Source organism: Loxodonta africana, chromosome 9 (assembly GCF_030014295.1).
Source record: "Loxodonta africana isolate mLoxAfr1 chromosome 9, mLoxAfr1.hap2, whole genome shotgun sequence".
Lineage (NCBI taxonomy): Eukaryota > Metazoa > Chordata > Mammalia > Proboscidea > Elephantidae > Loxodonta > Loxodonta africana.
The window spans coordinates 64,849,599-64,861,729 of NC_087350.1; the positions used below are offsets into that span (position 1 = coordinate 64,849,599).

At 40.1% G+C, this 12,131-nt stretch overlaps 1 protein-coding gene across 2 annotated transcripts in view; it reads right to left on the bottom strand.

Annotated features, from left to right (window-relative positions):
- KIAA1958 (KIAA1958 ortholog) overlaps positions 1 to 11,428 on the bottom strand; it is a 153,559-nt gene extending 142,131 nt beyond the window's left edge. For both annotated transcript variants that reach the window (XM_064291603.1, XM_064291604.1), the window contains exon 1: positions 11,263 to 11,428. The gene's annotated coding sequence lies outside the window, so the exon portion shown is untranslated. The remainder of the gene's footprint in view (positions 1 to 11,262) is intronic.
- Between the last annotated feature and the right edge of the window lie 703 nt (positions 11,429 to 12,131).

Here is a 12,131-nt window from a genome sequence, read left to right on the forward strand (position 1 = left end):
CAGATTCTTGCATATCTTACCACTTACAGGTAGCTACTCAAAGCTTTGTCCCCCTTGATCAAAAGAAAAAATAGTTGTCCAAAATAACAACAACAAAATGCTTAAGAATGAACCAAGAACTACTAAGCAAACAAGATGGTTAGCAGTGGCTTAATTTTGGATTCTCCCCAAATTTACTTATAAAAATAAATGGAGCAGACCAAGATATAGACTCATGCAAACATGTTAAACTGATTTTTGACAAAGGTTCACAAAAGCAATTCAATCGAGGATAAATAACCTTTTCGAACAAAAGCTGCTGGAGCAACTGGACATCCATCCGTAGGCAAAAAATGAACATCTACCCTACCTAAACCTCACACTTTTTACAAAACTTAACACAATATGCATCAGAGACTTAAATGTAAAATGTAAAACTAAAAATTTCAGAAAACAGCATAGAAGAAAATCTTTGGGGCTTAGGGCTAGACAGAGTTCTCATACTTGATACCAAAAGCACTACCCATAAAAGAAAAAAAAAATGGTAAAATCAGAAGTGTTTGCTCTGTGAAAGTCCCTGTGAAGAGGATCAAAAGACAAATTACTGATCTGGAGAAAACATCTGCAAACCACGTATCTAAAAAAGGACTAGTATCTGGAATACATAAAGAACTCGCAAACAACAGTTCTTAAAAACCCCGATTAGAAAACAAGCAAGAAACATGAAGAAGATATTCAGATGGCAAATAAGCACATTAAAAGATGTTCAGTATCATTAGCCACTAAACCCACTGCCATCAAGTCGATTCCAACTCATAGGGACCCTACAGGACAGAGTAGAACTGCCCCGTAGGGTTTCTTGTGGATTCAAACTGCCAACCTTTTGGTTAGCAGTCGAACTCTTAATCGCTGCACCACCAGGGCTCCAAAAACCAAACCCGCTGCTGTTGAGACATTTCCAACTCACAGTGACCCTACAGGACAGAGTAGAAATCCCCCATAGGGTTTCCAAGGAGCAGCTGGTGGATTCAAACTGCCGACCTCTTGGTTAGCGGTCAAACTCTTAACCACTAAGCCACCAGGGCTCCCTATTAGCCCTTAGGGAGATGCAAACTAAAACCACATGAGACATCACTACCATACCCATCAGAACGGCTAAAATAAAAAAATAGCGACAACACCAAATGATGGCAAACCCAGTGCCGTCTAGTCGATTCCGACTCATAGCGACCCTATAGGACAGAGTAGAACTGCCCCATAGAGTTTCCAAGGAGCACCTGGCGGATTCAAACTGCCGACCCTTTGGTTAGCAGCCGTAGCATTTAACCACTACGCCACGAGGGTTTCCAAAATGATGGCAAGGAGGTAGAGAAACTGGATCACACATACATTGCTAGTAGATATAAACAGTTAATATAAAATAATACAGACACTCTTGAAAAGTCTGGCAATTACACCTCTAGGTATATATCCCAGAGAAAGCAAAACTTATGTCCAACCCCAAACCTGTATATAAATGTTCATAACAGCTTTATTTGTAATAGTCAAAAACTGGAATCAGCCCAGATGCCCTTTAAGAGGTGAACGTTTGGACAAACTGTGGAACATCCATGGCATAATACTCAGCAACAAAAAGGAACTACGGATGCATGCAACAACTTGGATGAATCTCCAGAGAATTATGCTAAGCAAAAAAAAAAAAAAAAAAAGCCACTCTCAAAAGGTTACATACTGTATGATTCTATTTACATAACATTTTTGAAATGATAAGATTCCATAAATGTAGGGCAAATTAATGATTTTTTTTTTTTTTTTTTAAGGGTTAGGGATGGAGTAGTTGGGGGAGAGATGGAGGGACTGGTAGAAACAGGTACCTACACAGATGATAAAATTATATTGAACTTAATAAAAAAATACACACACATAAATGAATACTAGTAAAAACGGGAAAATCTGAGTGAGATTGGTAGATTGTATCAGTGTCAATATCCTGGTTGTGATACTATGCTACAGTTTTGCAAAATGTTACCATTGGGGGAAACTGGGCAATATATACAAGGGATCTCTCTGTATTATTTCTTACAATTGCATGTGAATCTACAATTATCTCCATGAAAAAGAGAGAGAGAAAGAAACTAGGGTAACAAAAGAAAAAAATCCACAGATACAGTATTTAGGTGTACAAAATTAGGTGATAAGGGAGCCCCATGAAGCCCATATGAGTGAGCAGGACTACAACAGCCACAATAATAGGATCATACAAGATAGGCAACTGGGCAGGTGGGGAGAGAAAAGGGAGAGTTCTGATGACTGTAAGAGCTGGGAAACAAGAAATTACCAACACCCACCCTCAAAAAGAGAGGGCCTCTTCTGAGTGGAAGTGGATCTGAGAACAACCAATAAGGTTTCTTAGGCTTCTTGGAGGATACTGCAAAAGACTATGGGAACCTGCTACAGGCTTGAGAAAGAAAACTGCTGGGACTAAAATCTAAATCAAAGAGGTATCACTAGAGTAAAAGGAGGGAGATCTCAGAGAGTATCACAGAGGTGGCTTATTGAGAGGTCGTATTTTTTCCTTTATGTTGAAATACAATATACAATGAGAAAAGAGCAGAAATCATAAGCGAAGAGCTTGCTGATATTTCACACACCGAACACACTCATGTAATCAGCATCCAGATGAAGAAATGGAACATTACCAGCACCTGAGAAATCCCCTCTTTCTCCTTTCTAGTCACTATTCCCCGAGAGTAGCTACTACTCTGATTTCTCACAGAATAAATTGGTTTTGCCTGGGTTTGTACTTTATGTAAATGGGATTATATAGTATGAACTCTTTTGTGTCTAGCTTCTTTCTGCGAGAGTCATACATACTACTGCATGTAGTTGTAGGCTGTTCATTCTCATTGCTCCCTAGTATTCCACTGGGTGAATATACCACAATTTATTTATCCATTCTGTTTCAGTTGACTGCTATTGAGTAACAAACCACCCCAAAATTGAGTAGCTTAAAACAACAATTTATTATTTCTCACAATTCTGTGGATCGTTAGGCAGTTTCTCTCCTAGCTTTACCTGAATTTGTTCATGCGGATACTTTTAGCTGCAGGGTCAGGCAGGCTGGAAGGTCCAAGATGGCCTCACTCACATGTCTGGTAGTAAGTGCAGGTCACTGGCTGGGTGCCTCAATTATCCTCCAAGTGACCTCTCCTGCTCTAGTACTTCCTTATGTGATAGTCCCAGGGCACTATTTCCCCAACTTGCAAGCATTTATTAAGCCTCTGTTGTACCACATGAGCTAATGTCTCATGGGATAAGCAATTACATGGCCAAAATCAGAGTCACAGTGGGAAAAAACTACACAAGTGTGTAGCTACCAGAAGTGATTTATTTGGGGTCATCAACATAACACTCTATCACTTACTACACTGATGGGCATCTAGGAAGATTTCAGTTTGGGGCCATTATCAATAGTGCTATGAACATTCTAGTACATTTATAGTGATGTGTTTATGTCTAGAGTGAAATTATTGAGTCCTGGAATGTACGTATGTTCAGCTTTAGGAGATGCTGTCAAAGAGCTTTCCAATATGCTTGCACCAATTCACACTTCCATACCAATTTACACTTCTGATAGCAGTGTCTAAGAATTCCAGTTACTCTACATCTTCACCAAAACTTGGTATTTTCCATTTTTTCATGTAGTCATTCTGGTGGGTATGCAGTGCTAACTCATTTTGGTTTTGAGAAGTAATATTTGCAAATACTTCACATAAGAGGAGAATACTTTCAAACCATGAAGATGGGAAAACTACTTTGGCCCACTCCCACCCCCATCACAAGAACCATCTCCTGAAGTACAGGTAGATCCATTTAATTTAAACATAAACAACAGAAAAAGGATGCAACCTAACCCTATGAAATGGTACTGTGAGAAAAAGATGAGAATTAACCAAATAATGTAACAATGGCCAATGAAGGCACAGCACAAAAATGTGGGCATAAAGTAGATGACAACTGTAACCTAGTATTTCAAAATGAAGTAAAAGAAATAAAGAAACTGACAGAAGCTATGAAAAAACAGCATGCATCAGAAACAGAAAAACTAAGAAAAGAAAATGGCTAGATAACAAGGATGCACAAAGAGAAATTGATAGAGTTTAGGATAGAATGGAAAAGAAAAAATTTCAATAAGGAAGACAAAACTAGAAGGAATGTTAGGATGAACAGACAGACACCAAGGAAAGTACATGAAAGGAACTAGAAGAAAGGAAAAATACAAAAATAAAGCAGATATTTTTTAAAAGAAAAAAATGTTAAATAAAGGTATAGCTAGAAAAGATAAGCAAAGAAGACCCAACATACATTTAACAGATGATTCCAAAGAAAAAAATAAAAACGACTGAACAGAATAAATACTAAAATCTGTAATTGATGAAAACATGTACGAGAAAAAATACTTGGGCCAATAAAATTTAAAAAACACACTGTGTATCTGGGAAAACTCAACAGAGAACAGTCAACACTTAAACATAAAAAAAAAAACATATTCTACTAAAATTACTGGTCTTTAAAGATGAAGAAAATATTCCTTTGGGCATACAAGCAATATGGTCACCTATAATGAAAAGAAAATCATACCAGTATGAGACTCTGACAACAACACTTTAGACCAGAATACAATAAAGTAGGACTGGGCAAACTATGGCTCATGGGTCAAACCTGGCCCACTGCCTAGTTTGTAAATTAAGTTTTATTGGAACACAGCCATGCTCATTCACTTATGTACTCTCTATGGCTGCTTTTACATTACAATGGCACAGCTGAATAGCTGTGACAGAGACTGTATTGCCCACAGATCCTAAAATATTTACTATCTGGTCCTTGACAGAAAAAGTTTGCTGACCTCTACAACAGAGTAACATGTTTGAAATACTTGAGGAAAGAAAAACGTAAGTCGACTATTTTTATTCAGCCGAACTGACCTTCAAGAATAAAAGCCACAGATAAACAACCTTAAATATGAAAGGTAGAGGATATCACTCACATGATCTATTTATGAGGATTCAATGAGCTTCAAACTACCAAATGATGATTACAGAAGTTTTAGCATAAAGATCTGTGTTGAACACTGAATACATTTAATGCAGAACTAGGACAAAATAAGGGGCAAGGAATAACAGAGCTGTATGTAATTCATTTTCATGGGACAAACATAGACCCGATAAATCTTAGGGAGCTGGAATCGAATGGTCGAGGGGCTTGATTATATACCAATACAGGACTGAGAATAAAGAAGCAGTCACAGATACATTTTATGTTTCTGGACTGGGAAATGAGTGGAAGGTGGTACCATTCACTAAACTAGGGAATACAAGAGAAGACACAGGTTTGAATAGAAAGATAACTAAGTTTTGGGCATACTGAATGTGAAATGTTTGTGGAACATCCAAGTGGCTATGTCTAGTCAGTTGCTGGATATAAGGATTTGGATTTCAGAAGACAGGCCCTGACTAGATATAAGATTTGGGGGTCATCAGCCAAGGAATGGGGGAAGTGACTAGGACAGTACATAACTTAATCATGTAAGAAGCAAGATCAATATTTGAAGAACAACACCAAAAGAAACATGACCTCAGAACTCACCAAAAGCATACGAGCATCAGCAATTCCACTGGGCCACACTGGGCCACACAGATATTACCCAGTATTCTAAACCAATTATTAAGAATTTTCTACTTTACATCATTCAAAATAAAGCATTTAAAAATAATGAATATAAAGAGTGAATTAAAAAAATAAGCCTTTACCCACTTTAGCTATTTTTAATGACATATAGAGTTGATCATATTGTTCTGGGCTGCACCTGGCACTAAGTGATAGTGAAAAAGATCATAAAAGATCACTATAAAAATCATACATATGGAGTAAAATATGTGTGTATAAAACCAAAACCAAACCAAACCCAGTGCCGTCAAGTCGATTCATGTGTGTATAAAAGGCCACTTGGATAGGCAACGCTGGGAGGAAGAAGGAATCCTAGCTGGGTAAGAGATCACAATGTTGTTAACTCTCTCCCAGATGAAGTCCCATAACAGAAAAGTTGAGATCTTAAAATCTGGTGATTATCTGTTAGATAACTCAGAGGTAAAATTAATTAAAAAATAGTATCAATAAATGTTTACAAGGGAAAACAAACTTTCACTAAAGGGACACAAAAAATCTGCAATTAGAAAAAGAAACAAAAGGTTATAGTACTATCAATTTTTGATGAAAACCAAGAACAGAGAATCCAGCTAAGATATATCTTGTGCCTGAAATAAAAATGAACCAAAAAAAAAAAAAATCCAAAAACAATCCAGCCAAGCAAAGGAAAGCAACAGAGGCAACTGTAGATAATTCTCTAGAATCAAAAAGTGTCTTAAAAAAATGTGTCAGCTAACAGAATCCTTGGAGATTAGCAAACAAAAACATTTTCAGGCATTAACTGAAAAGATTATTAGCAGTAGATTTTAACATAATTCATGTTCTTTGCAAGTTTCTTTTTTAAAACAAACAGGTAATAATTATTAGCAATGCTCCACATATTATTTTTTACCCTGCATCTAGGGCTACAAACACAAACCCATTGCCGTCAAGTCGATTTTGACTCATAGCGACCCTACAGGACAGAGTACAACTGCTCCACAGAGTTTCCAAGGAGCACCTAGTGGATTTGAACTGCCGACCTTTTGGTTAGCAGATGTAGCTCTTAACCACTACACCACCGGGGTTTCCATAGAACACAGATTTCAAGAGAACAGCAAGGTAGAAGGGAAAGCTGTTCTCTAGCTTGGAGCTACCAAGGACAGACTTGCTTCCTAGTGCCAGCAGATCAGAGAGAAAAAAGGTAGAATGGAAATATATTCTTTTATGGTATTTTATGCTTCTAGAAGTTTCTTAAAGTTTTTAAAGTTATATTTCACATGAACTTGCACAGTTTACCTTCAGAGACACATGTAAGTTTACTTTCCTTTTGATACAAAAATGTTACTGATGTCAGTGGTACCTGGCTTCTACCACTGATTGCACTGACCCACCATGGAGGGTCCTAGATAGAGCTGGAGAAAAATGCAGAACAAAATTCTAACTCAAAAGAAAGACCAGACTTGCTGGCCTGACACACTGGAGAAACCCTGAGAATATGGTCCCCAGACACCCTTTCAGCTCAGTAATGAGGTCACTCCTGAGGTTCACCCTTCAGCCAAAGATTGAACAGTCCCATGGAACAAAACAAGGCTAAAGGGGCACACCAGCCCTGGTGGAGGGACTGGAAGGCAGGAGGTAACAGGAAAGTTGGTAATAGGGAACCCAGGGTTGAGAAGGGAGAGTGTTGACATGTCATGGGGTTGTTAACCAGTGTCATACAACAATGTGTGTACTGTTTGATGACAAACTAGTTCATTCTGTAAAACTTCATCTAAAGTTCAATAAAAAAAAGTAAAAAAAAAAAGTTACTGATGTCCTAGACCACATCCCTTTGCCTTCTATATTATTTTTATGATAAAGTGTTTCTGAAATGCATTCTCTTTGTTACTAGACGCACTGGCATTACCGATATGAAAATAGTGAAAAAGCTCTCCAACTGTTCTAAGTGTAAGAATTTGCAAAATAAACTTGAATACTGCTGTGTAATTTGCCTTTTTCTCTAAAATGCTATTAAATTTTGTTGGCACTGGATACAAAATAAAATTCAAAAATTTGCATTTTCAGTACTTTTGGTTTCTTGACCTTTATTTGAATTTGAGACTAAGCTTTACCAAACAGCAGAATTTACACTGTAACTAGCCAACCACGGTCCTCATTATGGAATCTGTACAGTGCATTTGTTACCTAGGAAACAGACCAGAGCGCAGGCAGAGTGCAATTTCAGTCCAGCAAAAGAATTCTCCAATCATGCTGGTAAATAAAGTCCATAAATCAACTAATCAGAAGCAAGGTCAAGAAGTATCACGTAAGAGTTAAGCTCCATGGAAACTTTTTTTTTTAATGAAAAAGAGAAACCTATGGGGTCTCTTTGGGCAAGAATGTAGATCTTTGAAGTAAATATTTTGAGCAGATTTCTTCATAAACACAAACTGTCAGAAAATAAACTGTTCAAAATAAATGGCTTCTCTCCAATCTTCAGCTTCTCTATTTTTGACAGTATTTAAGAGAAAAAGCATCTTTAGAGCCAGCCTCATACATCTGGTAGCAGAATATTAATCCAAGAATGAATTCTGCATTTTTAGGCGATCAGCATTGGCTTCCACTGTTCTTAAGCAATGCAGGATAAGGTCTGGAATGGGAGGTCATTGCCGGTATCTCTTAGAATCAGACCTGCATCCCCACCAGACTTCAAAAAACAACATGAAAAAGGACTTGAAAGTCACAGACCTATTATATAAAGAATCAAACTCTTACTTTCCAGCTTCACTTTTGGTTACTATTAATCATACTGCTAGTCATTTGAGGGTTCCAGTTAAAGTGGCCATTTTAAGTTTCCTTTAATGAGAATACATTGATAAGTAGCAGATAGGAAAATGCTAGAAAAGTCCAGTAAGCTGTGGACAGCTTAGTGTTGTTTTAAAACAAAAACAAATTGCTGTCAGGTTATATTGCTCAGATATAGTTAAAATTCCAATTTTACACAAATTCAAAATTTCTGAAAGCAGCATCTGTTTGTCGTAACAAAATAAAGCAGGAAAAAATATTTCAACCGTGAAAAGTGGCAAATTTATATGCCTTCCTAAACACCAACTTACCAAAAGGGAGATCAATTGAAAATATTAAAGGTTCTCTGGAAGGCTTCTGATTATGCTAAAATATTACTGTTAATTATAAAAACAAAACAAAAAATTAATATCTGCACAGCAGAGTTAAAAAATAAAAAAAGGTATTATCCTTTAGCCAGCCCACACAAAGACACTACACTGCCAGTCTGAGAGCTCTATTAGGCACAACTCCAACTCTGCCAAAGCTATTCTCAGCACGGGCCACACAAAAATATTAATATTTAGTTTACACTGTGGTATTTTGTTAAACTTTCTCATGTCCACTGACAACCTTGTAAACACATAAACAATTCAATTTTTAAGCTTATCTTTCTTAATACTTCAAAGGGTTGATGAAATTACGTGTATCTAAGAGCTGAAACTCTGGGAATGGTTTAGAACTTCATTCCAGATTCATGATAAAGACTGAACAAATTTCAATACCCATCCTCTTTGGGCCATCTTTAATGGGAAAGGAAAAGCAACATTTGTCAAGGGCCTTCCAGTCCCAGGGACAGAGCCTATCAGAGTTCTGTGCCTTTATGCAGTTTCAATTCATTCATCTCATCTACACTGGAAATCTAAAGCAAGAACTAATAAAATATGATCTGGAGTGATCACTGTGAAATGTAACCTCTTCTAGGTTTTAAGAAAAGTGTTCATAAGTATACGCTATACACTCCAGGCATTTATAAAATCAGTCATGCAATAAATAATATTACTCTGTTAATGTAACTGGGGAAATAATCTGGGATACATTTTTCTCCATAGAAAAAGACCACTATTTTAAGCATACTAAATTATTTTTTCTTTACAGTGACAAAAATTAGCTTGCTTAATTACAAAGGCACCAAAATAGTATTATTATTTTCTGATGAATTTCTACACCATACTTTATGAAAACTTAAATACTTTCCACCTTCATGTTTTTCATTTGAGTTTGGATTTTTTTTTTAAGAAAGCCTCCATTTTCTACATGTGACTGCATATAATTGAGTACCCTCAAATCCGATTTTTTAAACATCTCTTTGGTAACTGTCAGACTTAAGCTTGTCAACATATATTCTCATATACTAGGGAAAAATATACATATTTGTCTTCAAAAGTAAGCAACAGATTGACATTAATACAAAGAATAAAACTACCTGTATTAAAAGTCTGAATCTGTGAAGAGAATTGTTTGGGTGCTTATTCATTTATTTGAAGATCTACAAATACATAGCAACTGTTAAAAAAAAAAAGCCAGCTAATTAAATAATATAAATCGGAAATATCACCCTACAGTACTTTTCAAAACACTAAATTCACCATATACAATTCAACAGAATATATAACTATATATAATAAAATAAAGAAGGCACTATCGCAGGGAGGAAAAATCCGTTTTAACATTCATGTTCTCCCATATGTGTCAAATGTCTCATATCTTAAACCGGCAAAATGAAGGTTTTAGCCAGAATGATAAGTGATAAGCTAGATAAATGCTTATTTCCAATTTAACCTCCACATTGGAGGCTGTCACCACCTGACTCGCCTGTTGTTATTTTAATGGGTCGAATTTTCTATCATGTTAATGCTAAAGAGTCTGGGAGATAACAGAACTTTACCCTAAAACTTTAAAGAAACAAAACTTAATATGTAATTGTAAAAATAACAGCCATGTTTTGTTTTTGCTTGTCTGTATCGAATCTTTAAAAAAAAAAGTCGCCAGGAAAACAAAAACAGGTCTTTGATCTTGGTCCGATTTCGGTCAGCCCACGCTCCTTTCACCCAGGGGGATACGTTTCTTGATATATTTGATAACAAACACAAATCACTGTGCGCAGCCTCAGATGGGGGAGGCTTTCAGAGAAAGCCCTCCTCGGTTAGAAACAATAAATAAGAGACCGAAGCGATCGTACGTTCCTACACACACGCCCCAAACGCACCTCAGTGTGCCTCCGGATGAGGGAAACAAGTCCGGCAAAGCCCTGAACCACCTCTTTCCCTCTCTCTCCATAGCCATCCCAAGACTTGGAAACTAGAGTGGCAGATCTCTTCTTTCTCCTTCCCGCCCTCTTTTCCACCTCAAACAAATCCAAGAGCAGGAGCAGGCGAGCCAGACCCATGCAGTGCGCCCGCGGCCGCCGCGGCCACAGGAGATGCTAGGCGGCCGGCCGTCCGGCCCCGGACGAGCCGAGATCACAGCTGCGGCCGCCACAGCCGGCGCTCGCTCCCGGAGCCCACTCGGCCGCCTGGGGTCTTCACCTCTGAGACCGCCCCCCCCCCCAGCTTGTTGCCGCCAACGTCCAGCCGCCCGGTCCCTGCCCTCCCTCTGGACCTCTCCCCCCACAGAGGAGACAAAAGGAAGGTTCAGCCGGGTCACTGCGCGGCAGCCGAGGGGAAGGCAGAGCAGACCCCAGCGGGGCCACCCCCCACACAAAGGGGTTCTCCAGCCCAGGTCGCAGTCTCAGCGTGCTCGTCCCCGCCCAGCGCACGGGCTCTCACCCACCTGCAGGTGTCTGTGCGTCTGTCCATAGGAACGCGGGCGATGGGGGGGCCTGCGGGAGCCGGGCAGCCTAGGCTGGACGGGGCGGGACAGAGGAGAGAGAGGGAGAGCGACCAAGGGGACCCGGACCGAAAACAAGTGGAGCGTGGAACGCGCCCGGCGGGCGGCGGGTGGGGGCGCCAGTCTGGCTCGGCCAACCGGCGCGCGCCGCTCCGTGCGCCCCGGGCTCCGAGCGCCCTGCTCGGAGCGCGGCGGGCGGGCGGGCACGGAAGGGGGGCGGGGCACGGGCGGGGCGGGGCCGACGAGCGGGGCGGGGGCTCGGACCCCCGGCTCCAGCCGCCACCGGAAACGCGCCGTGGTCGGCGAGACCCACAGGAAGTGTGTAACGACACCTCCTACGACACGCACCGAGCCTACAGTCGTCGCTGCCTGGAGGAGGTGTGCACCACCCTCCTTACACGCACACGCGCGCGCTGGCTGGGGAGGTTTGTAACAACCCTTTTTCACGCTCTGGAGCTCAGTCCCCGCTGCCCGGACAGGTGTGGAGCCTGTGATCTCCACTATGTTCCGGAAGTGTGCAGCGTGCGCTCCTACCGCAAGCCCCAGTCCAAGGACCTCGATACCCCTCGGAGGTCCATAAACCTCCAACTAAGACGCAACAAACAAAATCTGATCCGTTCCTCGGTATGTGACACCTGTTAAAGTGCACTGAGCAGACACCTCTATAGCCAGGGACGAATAAGAGCACGTCTGACCGATATACAAACAACCACAGTCAACCACCTCGTGGAGGTTTCTAACATCCAACTACAACACACACACCCGTCACACTCCCCCATCCCACAGGAGCCGGGGGTGGTTAATGAGTCCTA